This window comes from Hirundo rustica, chromosome W (assembly GCF_015227805.2).
Source record: "Hirundo rustica isolate bHirRus1 chromosome W, bHirRus1.pri.v3, whole genome shotgun sequence".
NCBI lineage: Eukaryota > Metazoa > Chordata > Aves > Passeriformes > Hirundinidae > Hirundo > Hirundo rustica.
In genome coordinates this window covers 19,652,459-19,674,284 of record NC_053487.1, presented here as the reverse complement: position 1 = coordinate 19,674,284, position 21,826 = coordinate 19,652,459, and the positions used below count along the sequence as shown (strand labels likewise).

Here is a 21,826-nt window from a genome sequence, read left to right as displayed (position 1 = left end):
TGATTCCTCGCATCACTCACTCGATCAGCTGCATTTATAAATTTACAAACCAAACTAAAAATAATGTAGAGATTCCTATGCAGCCACATGCTCAAACAGCCATGGTGGCTTTGCTTCAATAAAGGACAGACATATCCTGGCTTCTCTCAACTGCACAGAAACTATATTTATCCATTTAATGATTATGTGTGATGGTCTTTGATTGCTTTTCCTCTGACTTTCTCGATCCTGCATTCAGATGCTGTTGACTATCACTCCCGGCATCCATATGGTTCTGTAATTATGTGCCATATGTCCTCGTATTTCACTGACATTTGCCACACTGCACTGAACCAAGTAGACCTGAGTGGTTTAACCATGCCAGCATTCAAAAGGATGGTACTACACAGCCAGAGGGTAATGTTAATTAGACTGGAAGATTATTTTAAATGAGTTTTAAGATGAGACTGGAGTGGTAAAATTGACTTTATCTAAACTATAGACAACTGTGTTGACTAAAAGTTGGGTTTGGGTTTTTTAGCAATCTACAAGCATTTGGAAGGACATTATTTGTTCATATTAATAATTACTAGGTTACTAATTCAGTTAACCTCTTAATGAAATATTTGATATAAAAAAATTCTTTTTTCCTCTACTACTTTATTCCCACCAGCTAATAAAATGTGATGTATTAACTTAATTCTAAAGACAAAATAACTTTTGTTCATGTAGGTGGACAGGTGAAAGAATATTGAAAATACTAAAACACAAAATAGTAAAATTTACATAGGTAAATTACACATGACAATATTTTACTTCTTTATCAGGAATTCTTCTTTTGAATAACTGGGTTAACCTGTGGGAATTTGATAAAGAGAAATTGTTTCCAAGAGGGAAACTGGCACTTAGAAGTAAGATAGAAAACAAGTGAGGTAAAATGCACTTGATCTGGGGAAAAAAACCCCCATTTTTAGGTACCTCTTATTATTCATCTTCTTTCTGGTACCTTGAATGACAAAATACCCTCAGTGTGCCTTGAGATCTGCCCCTCCGAATGAAACAACTTTGTCAGAGCAGGGAAATGCTTTAGGGGCAGGTGTGTGCTGCAGAACCCAACAGCCAGGGCCTTTTGGAAACATCTGGACCCAAACTCCGGAGTTTTTCCCTAGCAACCTCGTGTTCCACACCAAAGGAGCCAGCACAGCCCCCAGTGTCGCGTTGTGTCACCCAGCCAGCAGAGCCCGCTGTGCCCGGACACTCCTCGGGAACAGCAGCCCCCAGAAGTTTCCTCTGCAAAAACATCTCCCTTCAGTCAAGCGTGTCCCCAAGGAGGACCCTGCTGACTCTTTTATTGTGAGGTTTTTTTTTCTTTTTTAAGCACAGAAAATGTACCTCTTGCTGCTGGTCAATAGTGCAGCTCTCGGTGTGCTGTCTCATGACCTTGCTTTTCCTTTTGAAGCAGGATGGGTATTTTCCAGCTCCTGGTATCATTTATTTTGCCTCCTGCCTTTCAGCCTTTTCCCTTCCTTTCTCACTCTGAGTCTAAAATGACTTTTTCTTTTTTTTTCCTGCTTCTGAATGTTTCTCTCCTTGCCTGTTCCATGTGCTTTCCACTGAGCGAATCTGCTGCCTGCAGCTCTGCTCCTGGAGGTATTCTCCTGCTTCTGACATTTCTCCTTGGCTCTCCGTACATCTTCTTCAATTCTTGCAGGATCACTGAAAAGTTTTGCCAGACTCAGTATAATATCTATTTTAAATCTGTACTCATTTATTAGGATTTGGATCTATATAATCAAAAAGCTTTATTAAAGAGTCTCGCTTTAATTATTTTAAATAATGGCAATAATTGAATGAGAGGAGAGCTGATGCTGCCTTTATGAGCTGAAATGCATTTCTAAAATATCACAATTGTATTCTTATTCTGTGCTAACTTGAAAAATTAATAGATTGTTGCACTAATGTCTGACTGCTGGCCAAGTGTCCAGAAAAAATTGACTTGGAATTGCCCACTGATATGGATTTTTAGAACAGCTAGTCTAAAAAAACCCGAGGAAATATTTTAAATGTAGTTTTTAAAGGGACTATAGAGTATCTCTATTTTGTTTATGCCACTAAACAGGAGTTAACATATAGGAAATTATTGAAATCAGAATGTCTTAAGGAACACATAATTTAACCCCTGATTCCCTGAATTGCATTACAAACAAATTTAATACAGTTTATGATCAGGTAAAACAGAGCCCCAGGCAGTCAGGAATCAATCCTTTAATGCACTCTGTGTGTGTTGGAAGTATGGACAGGGTGCAGAGCACAAATTCTGTTTGTAGATTCATAAACATAAACACTTGAATTTTATTTTCAACACTTTATGGAAAAAAGAGCGGGCAAGCACCAATTCCAACAGTCTGGTCTTAAAATCCCACATGTAGAGGGGAGATACCATCAGCAGTTTGCTCTGTCCTGCTGTCCCTCCCTCTGTCCATCCTGGTGTGTTCCCAGTCCCGAGCACCCGTGATGGATCTGGATCTGGGATAGCTCTGCTCCTGTCCCTATCCACATCCATGCCCTGCTTGGCCATGTCAACGAGCATTGATTTTTTTTTTCCATGCATGGATTTCTGAATTGATTTCTGTTTGGCAATGGGCAGTGCCCAAGTTCCATGACCCATTTCTCCCAGGCAGCATCAGCAGGATCTGCAGTCCATCCCAGCAGGGTGGGTTGTGCAACTTTGGGAACAGGAGCAGCTCCAGGAACTGGAGAAATCTCCCAGGAAAGCTCAGGGGTCATCAGGATTTCACATTGGGCAGGGTTTTACCTGCAGAACAGCTCTGCTGCTGCAGGAAACCCGGGGAAATTTGACTGTCTGAGCTCCAGCCCTTGGGACACACTGGAATGTGCCTTTCCTAAGGGTCTAAGGGCCACTGGCTTTTGTGGGATGGGTAGTGGGGTTTTGGTGAGGTTTGGTGGGGTTATACCAACAATAGTGCCTTGGCTGCTGTTCCAGGGATGCAAGCACTGGAGAACCCCCCAGAACCAAATGCTGACCTGCAAAGAAGGTTCTAAGTGCAAGAAGAAACTAAAACTAAAGGAGGAAACTCCTGGTTTTTATTCCCATTCCCAAACCACCTATTAGCCAGATTCCAAATGCAAATTATTAAAGGCGGGGAGGGTTTGATGTTGTGCATCAGCCCTTTACATGATTTTACATCCACTTATCTTTTGAAAGCAAGCTTGTTGGAGAGGATGAAACAAGAAAGCCTTACAAGTATGATTGCTTGGCAAAAGATTCTAACAGCATGAAACCTATGAGTGAAATAGAAATGAAAGCGAGCTTTGAGATGTAGGACGCCAAGTCGGAAGACAATGATTGAGTTAGCTGAAGGCAAGAGCCTTGTTGATTGAGCAATACCCCTAAGAGACAAAAGGATGCCAGAGGTCCAAGGGGGAGGGGCCCTGCCAAGGTGGCAGGGAAAAGGAGTCTAAAAACTATCTTTTAGGGTTTGGAATGTGGTGCAGTATGGTAATGTAGTAGTTCCTATAGGCTGTATGTAAATTCTGTAGCATTTGTGTCTTGTACTAGTTGGTTAGTGTAAACTAGAATATTCAGCACAGAAGGAGATATAATGTATTGTTACAATAACTTAGCGCTCTTTGTTCGGGCACGCTTTTAGCTGTGGCTGGCAGCTTAAGCAAAGCTCTTGCACCAACGAACTATGCAATAAACCACATGTTTCAAGGGCTGCCCTGGACTTCAGAGATCTCTCATCACCGTCCCCTCACTCTCCTACACAAGCTGAATTCAGATAGAAAATTCATATGAGAATCCTGGCTAGGAAAGATTCCACACTGGAAGATGACTTGCAGTGGGAAAGAAAAAAATATAAGAACTGTGAAAAGGGAATAATAAGAGTATTCAATACTCCCATGCAATTTGGTGATATAGAAGTGTATGTATTTTACCTGAAAGTTAAATGATTTCAAATGTTAAAATAATCTACTTTATGAAAGGGTAAAATCAGAGTGCAAAAGGTGAGAGGAACTTTCTCTGTAGGAAAGAAAGTACAGGCACTATCTTGGGCTTGCTGAGGGGTGAATTCGTGTGCTATGAAATGCAAAGTCACAGGTGAGCTTTACTTTCAGCTTCAGTTCTTTGACCATTCTGGAAAGACATTTTGAATTGTGCTTTAATTATGAAGAAAATTGGGAATGATGGCTGTGGGGAAAAAATCCAGTCTGGAACATCAAAGTCCTTTCTTGCTAGGGTGGTCAGAAACTGCTCTGCAATTATTTATTTGAAGTGACCTAAATAACATTTAGGGACTAAAAATTGTGGGCTACTTGGATTTGGACTGTAACTTTATTAAAGTTGAAATATTAATTGGGCTATCTATTGGAGGACTTGTTGCAGAGAGGTTGAATCTGCAGAAGTAGCAGGGTCTGGGGAAAAAAAACTTTTTGATAGAGAGTAAAGTATACTGGAAGCAAGAAAAAGGAATATTTTTGAGGTCAAAATGGGTTGCTTTTCAAATCTGCCAGTAAATTTAATTTAATTAGGACGGTATTTGAGTCAGTATATTGTTAAAGCCTGCACAAATTAAAATATAAACAGTCTAGTGGGGAGAAAGACTGATAATGAAAGGATGAAAAATGAATGGGAAATGAAAAGAATGCTCCAATAGAGACTGTATCTCAAGTAATTTAAAGTACTGTTAATTCACAGGCATTCAACTTGTGAAATAAGGCCTTGTGCTGTGGAGAAATTTCAAGGAGAAATAGATTAGAAACTTTGTCTGCAGTTTCTGCAAAACCACAATCCAGGCAGGGTGGGTTTTCCACCAGAAGGCACAATAAAGTCACCCATGGTCAACATGTTTACAACAACTGCACAAATTTAATTTATTTTTATATTTAGTTTTTTTTGGGGGTTTTTTTGTTTTGTTTGTTTGTTTGTTTGTTTTAAATAATGATGGGACACAGCTACCAAACAAATTCTTTTTTTTCCTCCATAATTTTTCTAACATATTTCTTTATTAGGCATCTCCCTAAGAAAATTACAACAGCAGTAGGAATTTGTTGGTCAGGTGGAAAGCAGTTTGCAGTGATTTATTTTGAAACACACCATGGTGAAGGTGAAGTCTTTCATAACTGCCTCTGTATCTATTGATAACATTGTTCTTCTGAATTAAAATTATTCAAGCTTTTCCTCAATTAATATTATTTTAATGGCTACACCTACAATGATGTGTAGTATTTCCCCACGAGACTAGATGACCGCCGATGGCAAAAGTAAAAGTCTGCTCTCTGGCTTCAGGTGGGATTTTACAGCTTTTTATTCTCAAGTCCTGCCCTGCTTGGATGGGCTGTCCCGATGGTTCACCGATGCCAGAGAGACCTCACCCCTCCACTGTCATGGCTTTTTCCCCCAGGGGGCAGGGCCCAGAGGTAGGGCCCAGAGGTACCACCCAATCAGGGAGAAGCGGGAGGGGAACGGAGTTAGATTACATTCCAGTGTAGGGGATGGGCACTGCTGGGCAAGGACAGATATATAGAAAAAACATTACAAATTCGATGTAATATAAACCCAATTAATGTGTTACAACATTTCCCCTTTTCTTATTAAATTAAGAAGAAGGAAGGCTCGGTTCGTGGGAGATGCTCAGAGTTCGGACATTGAGTACCTTTAAAGTTGCAGAAGAAAAATTACTTTTAGTGCAAACTGATTAGAAAAACACTGTTAAGGAATAATGATAATTAGAAGGAGAAGGTTCGGCGCTTTCTCCTCCTCCAGGCAGCACTGGCCACTTGTGGAACCTCTGCAGGTGTCTTTGCAGTTTTAGGGATGAAAGGTTTCACCCACTCAGCTGGCACCCACTTGAGACCTGGGGGAGTGGACACATAGGCGTACCCACGACCCCAGGTGACCTGATCATGAGGACTTTTTGTTTCTCTGGTCACTGGATCCTTTACTATCATATCCAGTGACTTTTGCTGAAAGGAAGAACTGGTTAAAGCAGGATTATTTAGTTTAACATTTACATTTTCTATTTTTTTTGAAAAATTCCCTTTGGACCTTTGAGACCTCCCGCCCCCATTGTCCAAAAAGTCCAGAAATTGCTTCTTTAAAGGGCATTGAGATGCCCAATGTCCAGCCTGATCGCACAGGAGACACGTTGTTCCTCTCTTTTGGGCAGTGGCCGTGGCACAGGTACAGGAGGCACGGTGTCTGCAGCAGCAGCTTTTTGTGGCGCCTTGACTCTGGAACTGTGGTTTTGATGAGCTTTTATGAAGGGAATCTTCTTGGCACACACCTGAAGCATGTCATGTTAATTTGGAGCTGGTTCTGTGGACAGGCTGAGGATAGCTGCCTTGCACTGTTCGTTTGCATCGGCCAGAGCCAGGACCTGTTAACTGGGCTCCTTCTTTTTTAAGCTGTAACTCGATAGCTCACGTTAATCGCTCCACAAATGTTACTAAAGGTTCTGATGGAAGCTGCTTTATTTTACTGTAAGGTTGGAAAGACTTATCGGGCTGGGTTGCTAATTGAATGGCAGATTCTTATTATCAACAGCCGTTTCAGGATTTTGCCAAAGCTCTGGAAGCAAATCTCTTCGGAGGTCAAAGGGAACTGTAGGATTCCTTGCTAAATTTGCTTTTAAACAGTTGCAAAAGTATTCTCTTTCATATTTAAATTTGGCCTGAGCTTTGCAAGAGCCCTGAATCGCTTGTTGGGGGAAGGGGTCCCAATTACTGTGGACAGCACCCCCCCTTTTTGACTGTTGATATGTGAAAGGGGTGGCAGAAAAGCCGGGATCACTTCCTGCTTCCGGGTTCCCAGCTCTTCCCCCTCCCCTCTGGGGCGTGGGAACTGGGACTGTGGGCAGAGAAACCGTGGGAACCAGGGGCAGGGAGGGGCTGGAGGCTTGAGACACACGGGGAGGAGTCGGAGGGCGGAGGTTTGAGGGTAGGGGGCCGAGTCAGAGGAGAGGGCAGTGCCAGGGGCGGCACCGAAGGGAAGGAGGGGTCTGGGGAGAAGAAGGGATTGTGGGAAGGAGGGACAGACAAAGGGAGAGACTCCTCATGGCTCGAGAGCACATGGCTTCAGCCATTTTGGACAAAGGAATCCCCTCCATCTTGTGATGCCCCCACCTGGGGATGACTAAGATGGGGGGTTTGAGCACTCGGACTGCCTGCAAAGGTACAGGCTGGGGAAAATTCACAAAGAACTGGCTTTTTTTCCTTTTTTTTTTTTTTTTTTTTGCTTTTGCAATGCAAACTTAATTTTTAAGCTATAAAAAGCAAAATTTGCATCTTCTTTATTATTAGAGCAGCCAGATTCAACTATTTTTTTTGTTATAGCCTCCCAAAATTCTGGGAAGCTTATTTGCTCTAATGATACATCTGAAAATTGAGAAAATATATATTGAATTAATTTTTTCAACTGTCTCTTTGGTCAATGGGTCCTGCCATTTTCCAAGGCACTTAAGTTGTGATAATAGACTCTTTTTTTGAGACACAGACAGCCTAGCACCCATTTCTGGCTCAGATTTTAAGTTCCTCTGTCCCCTTTAACTGTGACTGGGAAACCAAAAGTTAAAAAACCTTCGCTGGAGAGAAAAAAAAAGCCAAAAAGGGGAAACAGTTTCCTTTTCCACTCCCCCCCCCCCCCAAGGCTGCCAAAAGAAACCTGCTATTAAAGCACCCTGAAGGTTTTTTCTGAAAGCAAAAACCTTCCTCGAAAGGAAAAACCCTTTTCCCTGAGCATCAATGCCTCTTAAAAAGATTTTCCCTTAGAAAACCGAAAGTGGTACTCACCAAAATTCCAGCGTTCTTTTCCTTTCTTTCCCAATCACTCCTTTTGCCTGAGACTGACCCTTTTTGGTGCAAAAAGAGCTTCCAGTCTCTGATCCCAGGATCAGCTTTCCACGAACATATGGTCACTCTCTCTGGGAGCAGCTTGCCGGTCGGGGGCTTCTTCGCAGCACTCTGATGGGATTTTTGAGTCCAAAGGAGAAAACTGCAGCCCTGGCCTGTGGAATCCTGTGTTTTGGAGACTCCACAGCGAATGCCAAGCCTGACGGGTTTGTTTCTCTGCGTAGGTGGGCTACGTTTCGTGACTCACGTACCTGCGTGAGATTCTTTGGCCACGTGCTCCCCGAGTGGTTCTTCCAGCTTTTTGGGAACCTTTTGTGGCTTCGAGCCACACATTGCGCGCCAGTTGTATTATTTCCCCACGAGACTAGATGACCGCCGATGGCAAAAGTAAAAGAGTCTGCTCTCTGGCTTCAGGTGGGATTTTACAGCTTTTATTCTCAAGTCCTGCCCTGTTTGGATGGATTGTCCCGATGGTTCTCTGATGCCAGAGAGACCTCACCCCTCCCCCGTCGTGGCTTTTTCCCCAGGGGGCAGGGCCCCGAGGCACCACCCAATAAGGGAGAAGCAGGAGGGGAACAGAGTGAAATTACATTCCAGTGTGGGGGATGGGCACTGCTGAGCAAGGACAGATATATAGAAAAAACATTACGATTCCAATGAAATATAAACCCAATTAATGCATTACAACAATGATGTCTCTTGAGATCCTTTTAATTTTTCATTCTGCTAATACACTCTTTGATTTGTCAGTTTTGCAAGTATATTAGGAAGTATTTTTTCTTACTTTACCTGATTTGTAAACAAGTTTCACTTTTAACAAGTCATTCTATGTGTCAAATACTTCTTTTCCACCCATGTTTCAGGGGTTATTCAAAGGTAATTATTCTAGACTAAAATCTTCATTTTATATATATATTGATGCTTGAGTAGATGGAAATAAATCTCCTTTCTTTGGAATGGAATTCCCTCCCTCTTGGTGAGAGATGGAGAGATATTCCATCTCCTCAGTGGAATGAGGAACCTGGCACATGCATTATTATTGTCTCCACTAACATGTATGCATCCAGAGAGCTTTATTAATTTCAACTGGAACAGAAGTTCAGCTTTTGGCAGTCTGGTGCTATTTATTATGCTGTGCCAAAACACTGAATTAATACTATTGAATTGAGTGGGTTAATTATTGCACATGTTAGAACATGTATCATCTTTTGATTGGTTGTCCTAGGGTAACTTAATGATGCTTGTATCCCCAATCGTCTGTTCTGTTTGTGCTGTATATTGAGTCCTGTGCCTTTAAGACTGGTTCTAAGAGCAAGGAGAAGCGCGGAGTTTGTTTTGAGAAAACTACCTGACTCCTCCACATTCTTCTGCGGACAGCGTGTTCGGCGGAGGCTTGGAGAGACTGCAGGACAGAGATTTTTTTTTTTGCTTTTAGTTAGTTTCAGCTAGCTAGGGCAGAGAAGTTCCCTGGACTGTTTTTTTTTCATTTTTCTTGGAACTGTGTAAACCTGCTCTGGACTGAAAACCCAGGGGAGCACTGGGGGCTGCACCTGCGGCCCACCGGGGCCTGGACCTCGGCATTTTCCAGCAGCGCCGGAGGGACTGGGACTGAGGAGACGCTGAGAGAGAGAGCCGAGCTACACCCACGGCAAGGACTTTCTCAATTTGCCATCTCACTTCAGAAGGAGAGGTTTTATTGTTTCATACTATTCATTCTTTATACTTGTATGCACTTCATTTGTTTAGTAAAATAGTTTTTTCCACTTTTCTCCAAAGAGGGGTTTTTTTTTCCGGACTGGTTGGAGGGAGGGGCCACTTGGGTTTGCTTCCTTAGAGGGATCCTATACAGGGGTTTTCTCCCAAATTTGTCCCAAACCAGGACATTGGTCTAATTAGCAGCTTCATTCTTTCCTAGCCTTTCAAATCATGCAGCTTGGAAAAATAACTGATTTTAAGGATTGTCTGAGTTTGGGGTTGTTTTGTTTGTTTTTTGTTTTTTTTTTCTTTTAAAAGTCTGTTGACAATTTTGGCATTTTCAGATTTCTCTTAGGATGAGGACATTGAAGGAAGATAATTAAATTTGTACAAACAATTCAGAGTAGTCTAAAGTCCTGGGATTTTACAGGTGTGTGCAGGACTCTTTTACTGGGGAGAGGTAAAAATGTCATGGTTTTGCTAAGGTGTGCTGGAAAAGTTTGGGTGTAATTACACATTATTTGTGTTGAGTAGACACCAAAATGAAATCCTTACTAAAATTAACACACTAAAGGCAGCTCTGGGAGTTGATCTAAGCAAAGAACAAAGTAAAGGGGAATTTTTCTTGATGTCTTCTCAGTGTTCTCCTCAAGGACCACTGATTCCACACCAGTTGCTCCACAGCAACACACAGCAGGAATATTTTGGGTACTCCAGCAGACCAGCAGTGGTGATGTATTAGTGCAGCAAGCAAAATTTTCAGAGGCACCCAAGCACAGGGTTGTTGCAAAAGGAATTTAGGACAAAAGTGACTTTTGGTTTTGTGTTTTTGTGTTAAATACATTAGAAACTTAGGCTTGAACTCTCTAGAGAACTTTATCCTCTCTGAATTTACCATTCCTATATAGCAGCTGTGGCCACACAACCTCTGATGAAGGCACAGATCCCTCTGGTTATGGAATGTGTGTATATCCTATAGCCAGACAGATTGGAAATGGTCCTATTCAGGTATTCCAGTGAGAATTCCATCCCTTGCCATAATACAAGGTGCATAAAGTGGAAATATGAGAAAGGAAGTTGGCTGCATTTTATTCAAATTTCAGCTCCTGCACACAGTCCAAAGGGGAATTTCAGCAGGGCAGCTGAAATCCAGGAGACCACATCTAATTCTTGCCCACAGTGATATTGGTTTATCAAGCTTCAGATAAATTACTTCAGGCTATTTCTGTATTCTTCCTACTTATGGTTTTGTTTATGTTAAAAAAGAAAGCAGGAAAAATGCAAATTTGCTGTGTTGACTGCTGCTAATTCTTTGAATTTATGCACATCATTTGCTTCTAGAGCAAGACAGTGTTAACAGGCAAATGAGAGGAAAGAGACTTCTGTTTTTCCTGTCTTTTGACATAGTTGAGAGATTTCCTCTTGTCACACAATAATTCTTTTTCACAAAATAGGGAGCAACGTGTTCTATTCAGTGTTAAACCTGCTCCAAAGCTTGTAATTTTCTTCTGAAAATGCATCTGTTTAAGTACCAGTGAGAATGAGGATCCTAATCCATGGCAGGCTTGGCTGGTGAATAGGCTCCTACAGGAGCTCCTGCATGCTTCTGAGAAATAAATGTACTTATTTCCATTTAGAAATTTACAAAATAATCCATTTATAATAATCCATTACTGTATTTCATGTTGGTTCTGTGTCTGGGTAAGCTCAGTGGTATCCTGAACGTTTCACTCCTTTTCATACTGTGAGTTCCTGTCACTCACTGGCAGAGAACAGCCCCCCATAATAATTGCAATTAAATTGCATTGCTACTTATTAGGCCAATGCAGAAGCAGAAATTTATGCAAATGAATAGGTAGGCAATGAGCTGGGGTTAAAAGCCATATGTGTCAAACACTTTAGGGCAGAGCATTAGGGCTGAAATGCACTTCAAATAGTGTTGGGATAATATAATAACAATTATATTATAATTTCTGTGTATTCTTCTCTCCCTGGATTAGGGGACACTAATGGAACACTCATTTCTGACATAATTTTGATTTCTCTTGAGGTTTGGAGCTGGAAGTCAGGGATCGTGTTTGTAATTTCAGCCCTTCTGGGTGTCTGGTTTCTCCAAGGCTGATGGTAGTGATCCCAGTCACTGCTGGAGATAAAGGAATGGACATTTTCCCTGCTCAGGGCTAAGAGAAAAACCTTTGTAGCAGCACCTTGTTCCATTTCATGGTGTATCTGTTGACACCAGCTTCCCCAGCATGGCATAGTGCAGTGTTAAGGGACTGTTTGTTGCTTCTTTTGCTTTGATTTCTCTAGGTTTCACAGGCATTCTTTCCTGCACAATAATCCAGTCTGCAAATAGCTGTGAAGAGCAGAAAGCAGGAATGCCAACTTCTTGTAATGCATTAATTGGGTTTATATTGTGTTTCCTCGGATTTGTAGTGTTTTTTCTCTGTATCACGTGGTCTGTCCTTGCTCAGCAGTGCCCATCCCCCACACTGGAATGTAACCCAACTCTGTTTCGCTCCCACCTTGTCCCTGATTGTGCAGTGGCTTGTCCCTGCCTCTGGGCCCTGCCCCCTGGGGAAAAAGCCCCGGCACGGGCGGGGCCTCGGTCTCTCTGGCACCAGTAAGCCACCGGGAAAGAGCACCAGCCAGGCAGGGCAGGACTCGAGAATAAAGCAAATATTCCCCCGGTGAGAGAGAGCAGGCTCTTTCCTTTTGCCGTCAGCGGTCATCTGGTCTCATAAAGAAATACCACATCCACCATCTGGCACCAAACATGCGGCTCGAAGCCACAAAAGGTTCCCAAAAAGCTGGAAGAACCACTCGGGGAGCATGTGGCCAAAGAATCTCACGCAGGTACGTGAGTCACGAAACGTAGCCCACCTACGCAGAGAAACAAACCCGTCAGGCTTGGCATTCGCTGTGGAGTCTCCAAAACACAGGATTCCACAGGCCAGGGCTGCAGTTTTCTCCTTTGGACTCAAAAATCCCATCAGAGTGCTGCGAAGAAGCCCCCGACCGGCAAGCTGCTCCCAGAGAGAGTGACCATATGTTCGTGGAAAGCTGATCCTGGGATCAGAGACTGGAAGCTCTTTTTGCACCAAAAAGGGTCAGTCTCAGGCAAAAGGAGTGATTGGGAAAGAAAGGAAAAGAACGCTGGAATTTTGGTGAGTACCACTTTCGGTTTTCTAAGGGAAAATCTTTTTAAGAGGCATTGATGCTCAGGGAAAAGGGTTTTTCCTTTCGAGGAAGGTTTTTGCTTTCAGAAAAAACCTTCAGGGTGCTTTAATAGCAGGTTTCTTTTGGCAGCCTTGGGGGGGGGGGGGGGAGTGGAAAAGGAAACTGTTTCCCCTTTTTGGCTTTTTTTTCTCTCCAGCGAAGGTTTTTTAACTTTTGGTTTCCCAGTCACAGTTAAAGGGGACAGAGGAACTTAAAATCTGAGCCAGAAATGGGTGCTAGGCTGTCTGTGTCTCAAAAAAAGAGTCTATTATCACAACTTAAGTGCCTTGGAAAATGGCAGGACCCATTGACCAAAGAGACAGTTGAAAAAATTAATTCAATATATATTTTCTCAATTTTCAGATGTATCATTAGAGCAAATAAGCTTCCCAGAATTTTGGGAGGCTATAACAAAAAAAATAGTTGAATCTGGCTGCTCTAATAATAAAGAAGATGCAAATTTTGCTTTTTATAGCTTAAAAATTAAGTTTGCATTGCAAAAGCAAAAAAAAAAAAAAAAAAAAGGAAAAAAAGCCAGTTCTTTGTGAATTTTCCCCAGCCTGTACCTTTGCAGGCAGTCCGAGTGCTCAAACCCCCCATCTTAGTCATCCCCAGGTGGGGGCATCACAAGATGGAGGGGATTCCTTTGTCCAAAATGGCTGAAGCCATGTGCTCTCGAGCCATGAGGAGTCTCTCCCTTTGTCTGTCCCTCCTTCCCACAATCCCTTCTTCTCCCCAGACCCCTCCTTCCCTTCGGTGCCGCCCCTGGCACTGCCCTCTCCTCTGACTCGGCCCCCTACCCTCAAACCTCCGCCCTCCGACTCCTCCCCGTGTGTCTCAAGCCTCCAGCCCCTCCCTGCCCCTGGTTCCCACGGTTTCTCTGCCCACAGTCCCAGTTCCCACGCCCCAGAGGGGAGGGGGAAGAGCTGGGAACCCGGAAGCAGGAAGTGATCCCGGCTTTTCTGCCACCCCTTTCACATATCAACAGTCAAAAAGGGGGGGTGCTGTCCACAGTAATTGGGACCCCTTCCCCCAACAAGCGATTCAGGGCTCTTGCAAAGCTCAGGCCAAATTTAAATATGAAAGAGAATACTTTTGCAACTGTTTAAAAGCAAATTTAGCAAGGAATCCTACAGTTCCCTTTGACCTCCGAAGAGATTTGCTTCCAGAGCTTTGGCAAAATCCTGAAACGGCTGTTGATAATAAGAATCTGCCATTCAATTAGCAACCCAGCCCGATAAGTCTTTCCAACCTTGCAGTAAAATAAAGCAGCTTCCATCAGAACCTTTAGTAACATTTGTGGAGCGATTAACGCGAGCTATCGAGTTACAGGTTAAGAAAGAAGGAGCCCAGGAACAGGTCCTGTGTTTCTGCCTAGTCAGGGACGCCAGTTTTCGGGACCTCCTTTGCTGGAGTTTAAATTCCCCGGCATTCAGGTGGTTTTAGAGTCTTTTTTGCCCTCTGCAAAGCTCTGAGCTAAACGGATGAAAGAGATGGAGTCTTTAAGGTTGCATGCTTCGTGTTTATTGTTTCTTATCTTACAATTTTCTCAGTGTCCAGCAAGATGTTTGCCGTGGCTCGGACATCTGGTGACTCCCTCTGTCTCTGGGCTGTCCTTATCTTTTATACTAATTGCTATGTATTCTTTATTTACTATTTCTTACCAATGTCTATCACTATTACTAAAAAGGTCATCTTTACTCTGACCCAATCCTCACTAACTACTTTGTGCCAACGTCACTGCAGAAATGGAGTGAGGGAACAAGAAGGAAGAAGAAGGAGACAACGCCCCAAATTCTCTGTCTGGCCCATTCACTTCAATGCCAAAAATCCCAAACCCACTGTTTTTTCACCCTGTGATATACTAAACTACTATTTTTCACACTTTTGTGGTCTGTAAACCTTCTTGCAGTGCAAGAAGCCTTTCCCATGGACTAAAATCAAAGCCAGTGTCTCTCTGAGCTCTGGGCTGGGGTCCCAGAACCCCCTGCCCATGTCCCTGACCCTCCAGGGCAACCAAAGGAATGCCTTAGACTCCAACAGTCCTGGCTCTGGCCGATGCAAACGAACAGTGCAAGGCAGCTATCCTCAGCCTGTCCATAGAACCAGCTCCAAATTTACGTGACATGCTCCAGGTGTGTGCCAAGAAGATTCCCTTCATAACAGCTCACCAAAGCCACAGTTCCAGAGTCAAGGCGCCACAAAAAGCTGCTGCTGCAGACACCGTGCCGCCTGTGCCTGTGCCACAGCTACCGCCCAAGAGAGGAACAATATGTCTCCTGTGTGATCAGGCTGGACATTGGGTATCTCAATGCCCTTTAAAGAAGCAATTTCTAGACTTTCAGGACAATGGGGGTGGGAGGTCTCAAGGGCCCAAAGGGAATTTTTCAAAAAAAATAGAAAATGCAAATGTTAAACTAAGTAATCCTGCTTTAACCAGTTCTGCCTTTCAGCAAAAGTCACTGGATATGATAGTAAAGGATCCAGTGACCAGAGAAACAAAAAGTCCTCATGATCAGGTCACCTGGGGTCGTGGGTACGCCTATGTGTCCACATCCCCAGATCTCAAGTGGGTGCCAGCTGAGTGGGTGAAACCTTTCATCCCTAAAACTGCAAAGACACCTGCAGAGGCCCCACAAGTGGCCAGTGCTGCCTGGAGGAGGAGAAAGCGCTGAACCTTCTCCTTCTAATTATCATTATTCCTTAACAGTGTTTTTCTAGACAGTTTGTTTGCACTAAAGGTCATTTTTCTTCTGCAGCTTTAAAGGTGCTCAAGGTCCGAACTCTGAGCATCTCCCATGAACTGAGCCTTCCTCTTTCTTAATTTAATAAGAAAAGGGGAAATGTTGTAATGCATTAATTTGGTTTATATTGTGTTTCATCGGATTTGTAATCTTCCCCTTTAACTGTATGGAATGTAACCCAACTCTGTTCCACTCCCACCTTATCCCTGATTGTGCAGTGGCTTGTCCCTGCCTCTGGGCCCTGCCCCCTGGGGAAAAAGCCCTGGCACGGGGTGGGGAGGCCTCAGGAGATCTAGCTCTGGCATGGACGGGAAAGGAGCTAAAACTAGCTCCTGGGCAAATAAAGCAATATTTTCCCTCCCGGACAAAGAGCAGGCTCTTTCCTTTTGCCATCGGCAGTCGTCTGGTCTCATAAAGAAACTCAACACTTTCCCATGATTTAAAGGAATGATCTAAATATAGAGTTCATTTCTATGGCTCAAATAAGAATGGAACAACTAACTCTTCAACCCTCTTTCCTAATAGTCTTTTCACTCTAGATCTACTGATTTCATGCTGTTTCTTCTTTATATTTACTCTGTCCTTTTCTCTCTCAGAGAAGGGCCAAGCTGTGGAAGCCTCATGTTGCCAGGAAAGGGTTAAATCTGCCCAGAGTCTTTTTGTCTCCCGCGGTAGCTCATGGTATTAGATGTTCAAGGCTGAGCTGGTGAGGGAGGAAGAACTCATGCAGAAACATCAGAGATCAGAGCACCCGGGCAGTCAGGAATCACAAAAAAAAAAAAAACAACAGGCAGGATCATAAATGCTTTTTTGGCCCACCCCTCGGTGTAAATTGGGGCGGCCTCAGCCTAAATGGTGTCCATAGCTCTTATCAGGGGCCTGGCAGAGATCTCTCCCTGCTCCTGGGAAGTTTGGAGAAAGTAGTTGTTGTAAAGCAGCAACCTCTCCTTCCCCCCCTCTCCCCGGGAGCCGATAGAATCTGGCCAGGCCTCAAGCCATCTCCCCCCCAAAAGGGGGGAGCAGCAGGCCCAACTCGATGTTACCTCTCTCTCTCTGGCCAAAGGAAAAAAGGAAAAAGCCAACCTGCAGGAAATCAAGGGGTTTTATATGGTACTTCCCAAAGTCGTAGCTGACAATTTTCAGTGGTCAGAACAGATGCCAATATTCCAACTAACCCTCTGATAGGTCCCTGTCCTTTCTAAAGCAATTCCCAGGTCCTGACCCAAAAAACTAAATGACTATGACTAAAAACTAAACTGTACTAACCCATGACAGAAGTCTTAAACATAAAGTTAACAATTTATTTGAAAACCTTATTCTGAAAAAATACCTGCTTCAATGATTTGCCTTACAATCTTTTTGAGTCCAATTTTTAAGGAAAGACTATCACGTTCTAATTCTATCTGAAATAAAAATCACTTTTGTTAAAAATAAAAAAACTTTCCGGGGCACCTTAATTATGCTTGTTGACATAGATATAGATATGAAACTATATCTATATATATCTCAATTGCATTGCAAATGCTAAAGCTTCTTCTGAAGATAAAAAAATATAATGCAGATCTTAATTTTTTAAATAGGCTAAAATATTTAATCTTATTTCTAGATCTACTTAATCTATCTATTTACAAGATAATAGGAAGGTGTATGGAGTGCTTAGAAGCACCATGACAAGTTCCAAATTATAGACTCAGGAGACAACGAATTGTTACACAACTTGCTCCAGCAAGGTGGGATATTTATAATGGAAGGGAGAACAAGGGGAGGAAAGCTGCACATGAAAAAGCATAGAGGTGTTTCAAATAATAGACTCTAATTTATATTATGATGTTGCATATTTGCATAGTACTACCATAGTTATTAATGAACTCCATACTTTTATTTTGATGAAATATCATGTTCTGTGCACATAAACTGTGCTATAATACTGCAGTTTAACTGAAATGATAGGCAAATGTTGATAAAGAGGCAGAAGGATTTGGTTTATTATATATTTATTATATGTTATTATGCTAATTTACTGATTTAAAAGGAGAAAAGCTTTTAAAGAAAAAGCTGACCCAAATTTGGGCCATATTTTACTGGAGCTGCATTCCCCAGCCATGAATGGAAATTATTTTCCTAATACGTTTATAGTTTTCTGATGTGTCTCTCTCTCTCCGAGCCCCGGCTCCATTTTTGCCTCGGCTAGCTTGAGAGAGAAACCACAGCTGGAAGGATTTTTTCCTCAGGGCCTTAAAGATCCTAGAGAGGCAGCAAATATTTCCCTTTAGAGAGAGCAGGCATCTGTCGATGGCAAAAGGAAAGAGTCTGCCCTTGGTCTGGGGAAATCACGGCTTTATTCAGTCTGTGGTCCCGCCCCCGCAGGGTCAGGAGCCCAGTCCAGTCCCCATCCCAAGGGCCAAGAGAGATTTTTCCACGTGCTCCTCCTGGCTTTTACCCAGGGGGAAGGGGCTAGAGGCAGGGACAAGCCACTACCCAATCAGGGATAAGGTGGGAGTGGAGCTGAGTTGGATTACATTCCAGTGTGGGAGAATGGGAGGGGAGAAGGAACAGGGACAAATCTCATGATACATTTTCCAGGGGAGCAGGGGGTACTGAAGAAACCATTACAGAACCCAGTAGAAAAATGAAATACAATATATACCCAAATAATGCACAACAACAGTTTTCAAAACAACAGTGCTAGGATTTTATATATACATATAAAATACATAAATTATTGAATATGTCAGAGTATCAGAGTATAAACTGTGTGAACTACATCTAACACATTCTCCTTAACAAAACTGATAGTTTCTTTGATTTATTTTAACTTTTAATCAAGTGGTGTCATAACTTGCATCTGATTATAATAATTGTCCGTTTTTTACCATTCAGGAAATTTTAAGTTTTAGGTTCTAGTCTCTAGACCTGAACTTGTACACTGATTCATAGGATCCCTAATGAAAAATTTATTTGGCCTTTTTCCATTTGCTATTCAGATAAAGGATGATCAGCCTGTAAATTCTTTTGCAAGAGGAAAACCAGACACACATGGTGGAAATGGATTGCCTCACCCACTTGGACTTCATGCTGTTTCAATATCTTCAGTTTGAAGTTGTATGGTGGAAACATCACCACAAAAATTTAGTGAAATCAAAGAAGTGCTTACAGAGACAAGTTTTACAGAATCAGGTTTCCACTGTTTCAAAAGGCTCTTAACCTTTAAAAATATCCCTCCAGAAAGGAAATCTAAAAGAGAAAAAATGTATTTTGTCAGTTTTCATTCTATGTATGTCAGAAGTATTTATGCTAAAATCAGAGTGTATGATTAATTGTGACTTTTGCTTTTATTATCAAAAAGGCTGTGTTTGCCTGGTTTTATTAAGAGCTAACTGGCTCCATGCTATCCCAAAAACTCTGATTCTCATGGCAAAGCTGGAGCAGCAGCCAGAGCCCTGACACAGCAGGGAGGTGCAGGATCCCACCTGCCAGCCTGTGTTTTCCCAGAGGAGAATCCCAGAGCTCCTCTGGGGATTTTCCCCAAGTGGTCTCAGAGCTGTGATTGAGCCCCAGGTGGGACAGGGATGGTGTGGGGGTTCTTTTGAGAGAACAGACGACCGCCGATGGCAAAAGGCAAGAGCCTGCTCTTTGTCCAGGGGGGGAATTATAGCTTTATTTAGTCCAGAGCTCCTTTAGCTCCTTCCCCGTCCCTGTTCAAATGCCAAAGAGTCTGCCCCACCTCCTCTCAGGGCTTTTTCCCAGGGATGATGGGCCTAGAGGCAGGTACAAGCCACTACCCAATCAGGGACAAGGTGGGAGTGGAACAGAGTTGGGTTACATTCCAGTGTGGGAGGATGGGCGGGGCCAAGCAGGGACAAACCACGTGATACAGTTTCCAGGGAACAGAAGAAACATTACAAAACCCAACATAAAAATGAAATACAATATAAACCAAATTAACACACTGCAACATCTCCCTCTTTCTTATTAAATTGAGAGGGAGGAAGGCTCAGTCCATGGGAGATGCTCAGACTTCGGACCCTGAGTACCTTTAAAGTTGCAGAAGGAAAATGACCTTTAGTGCAAACAAACTGTCCAGAAAAACACTGTTAAGGGATAATTAGGAGAGGGTTCGATGCTTTCTCCTCCTCCAGGCAGCATTGGCCACTTGTAGGGCCTCTGCAGGTGGCTTTGCAGTTTTAGGGATGAAAGGTTTCACCCACTTGGCTGGCACCCAGTTGAGACCTGGGGGAGTGGACACATAGGCGTACCCACTACCCCAGGTGACCAGATGTCATAGTTTTAATTTTAAACTGGGCAGAAACACTAATTAATGTAGTGGTTTCACGTTCACTAAATTTTGGTTTTGGTACTTACTTTTTTTGTGGGAGGGAGATTTGGAGAAAAACAAAGCAGGCTCAACTTTTAAAATTAACAAATAGTTTTATTAACATACACTAAAAGAATAGAAAAAAGAAAGTTGGAAAAAAAAATAAAACAGAATGAAACTTCAGAAACACTCTTCCCTCCCCTTACAAACTGTTCACTTTCTTACAAAACAACATAAAGAGACAAAACTTGTAATTTTCAGTCACTTTCACTATCTGACAATAGTCTTTCATCAATTTATTAGAGGAAGAGTATCTTTTAGAGTCATGGATCCTACTGACAACTTAGAACAGTTTTCTTGTGGGTTTTTTAACTGTCACAAAAACAACCGCCCGGAGAAACCTGCCTTTGTGACCCTCCCAGGAGCAGTTTCCCAAGCTGCTTATGGGTCATGGGTCTTAGACTTTTGCATATTGGGGTGTCACCTTTTAAAGATGAATAACTCCAAAGCAAAGGATTCTTCACCTCAAGGTACAGAGATATCTTCTCACTTCTTCACTGGCACAGGGGGCTTCTCATCTTTGTCTCTGTTCAAGCATCTTATAGGATTAATATTACTTAGTTCATCACAAACACTTTTGCTCAAATCCACACACAAATTAAAACAATCATCTCCCCAAATGCATCTTTCCCATGATTTAAAGGAATGATCTAAATATAGAGTTCATTTCTATGGCTCAAGTAAGAATGGAACAACCAACTCTTCAACCCTCTGTCCCAATAGTCTTTTCACTCGCTCTACTGACTTCATGCTGTTTCTTCTTTATGTTCACTCTGTCCTTTCTTACTCTCTCAGAGAAGGGCTAAGCTCTGGAAGCTTCATGTTGCTAAGAAAGAGTTAAATTGGCTCGGAGTCTTTGTCTTTCTCTCTGTAGCTTGTGGTGTTAGATGTTCAAGGCCACGCTGGTGAGGGAGGAAGAACTCACAGAAACATCAGAGATCAGAGCACTCAGGCAGTCTGGAATCACAAAAAAACAGGCAGGATCATAAATGCCTTCTCAGCCCACCCCTCGGTGTAAATCGGGGTGGCCTCGGCCCAAATGGTGCCCATAGCTTATATCAGGGGCCCGGCAGAGATCTCTCCCTGCTCTAGAGAAGTCTGAAGAAAGTAGCTGTTCCAAAACAGCAACCTCTCCTTCTCCCTCCTTCACCCGGGAGCCGATAGAATCCAGCCAGGCCTCAGGCCAGCTCCCCCTCTAAAAGGGGAGTGCAGCAGGCCCAGCTCGATGTTACCTGTCTCTCTTGGGCCAAAGGAAAGAAGAAAAAGGACCCACCAACAGGAAATTTACGGAGTTTTATATGGTACTTCCCAAAGTCGCAGCCAACAATTTCAGTGGTTAGAACAGACACTAATATTCTAACTAACTCTCTGATAGGTTGCTGTCTCTTCTAAAAAAATTCCCAGGTCCTGACCTGGAGAATTATTCTACATTCTTCTATAACTAAAAAACCAAACTGTACTAACCCATGACACCAGATCATGAGGGCTTTTTGTTTCTCTGGTCGCTGGATCCTTTACTATCACATCTGGTGACTTTTGCTGAAAAGCGGAACTGGTTAAAGCAGGATTAGTTAATTCAACATTTGCATTTTCCAGTTTTTTCTCCCCCCTCCTCAGACTTGCCCCATTTATGTCAGCACGCTGGGCAAGCTGGCGCTCACCTTTTAGTTTTTTGAAAGATTCCTTTTGGGCCCTCGAGACCCCCCGCCCCCATCGTCCCAAAAGTCCAGTAATTGTCTCTTTAAAGGGCATTGAGATGCCCAATGTCCAGCCTGATTGCACAGGAGACACGTTGTTCCTCTCTTTTGGGCGGTGGCCGTGGCACAGGTACAGGAGGCACGGTGTCTGCAGCAGCAGCTTTTTGTGGCGGCTTGACTCTGGAACTGTGGTTTTGGTGAGCTGTCATGAAGGGAACCTTCCTGGCACACACCTGGAGCATGTC

At 43.0% G+C, this 21,826-nt stretch overlaps 1 protein-coding gene across 3 annotated transcripts in view; it reads left to right on the top strand.

The window, feature by feature from the left end:
- Window positions 1-21,826, top strand: part of LOC120764804 (connector enhancer of kinase suppressor of ras 2-like) — a 362,406-nt gene that overhangs the window by 142,049 nt on the left and 198,531 nt on the right. The gene's annotated exons all lie outside the window — the stretch shown is intronic.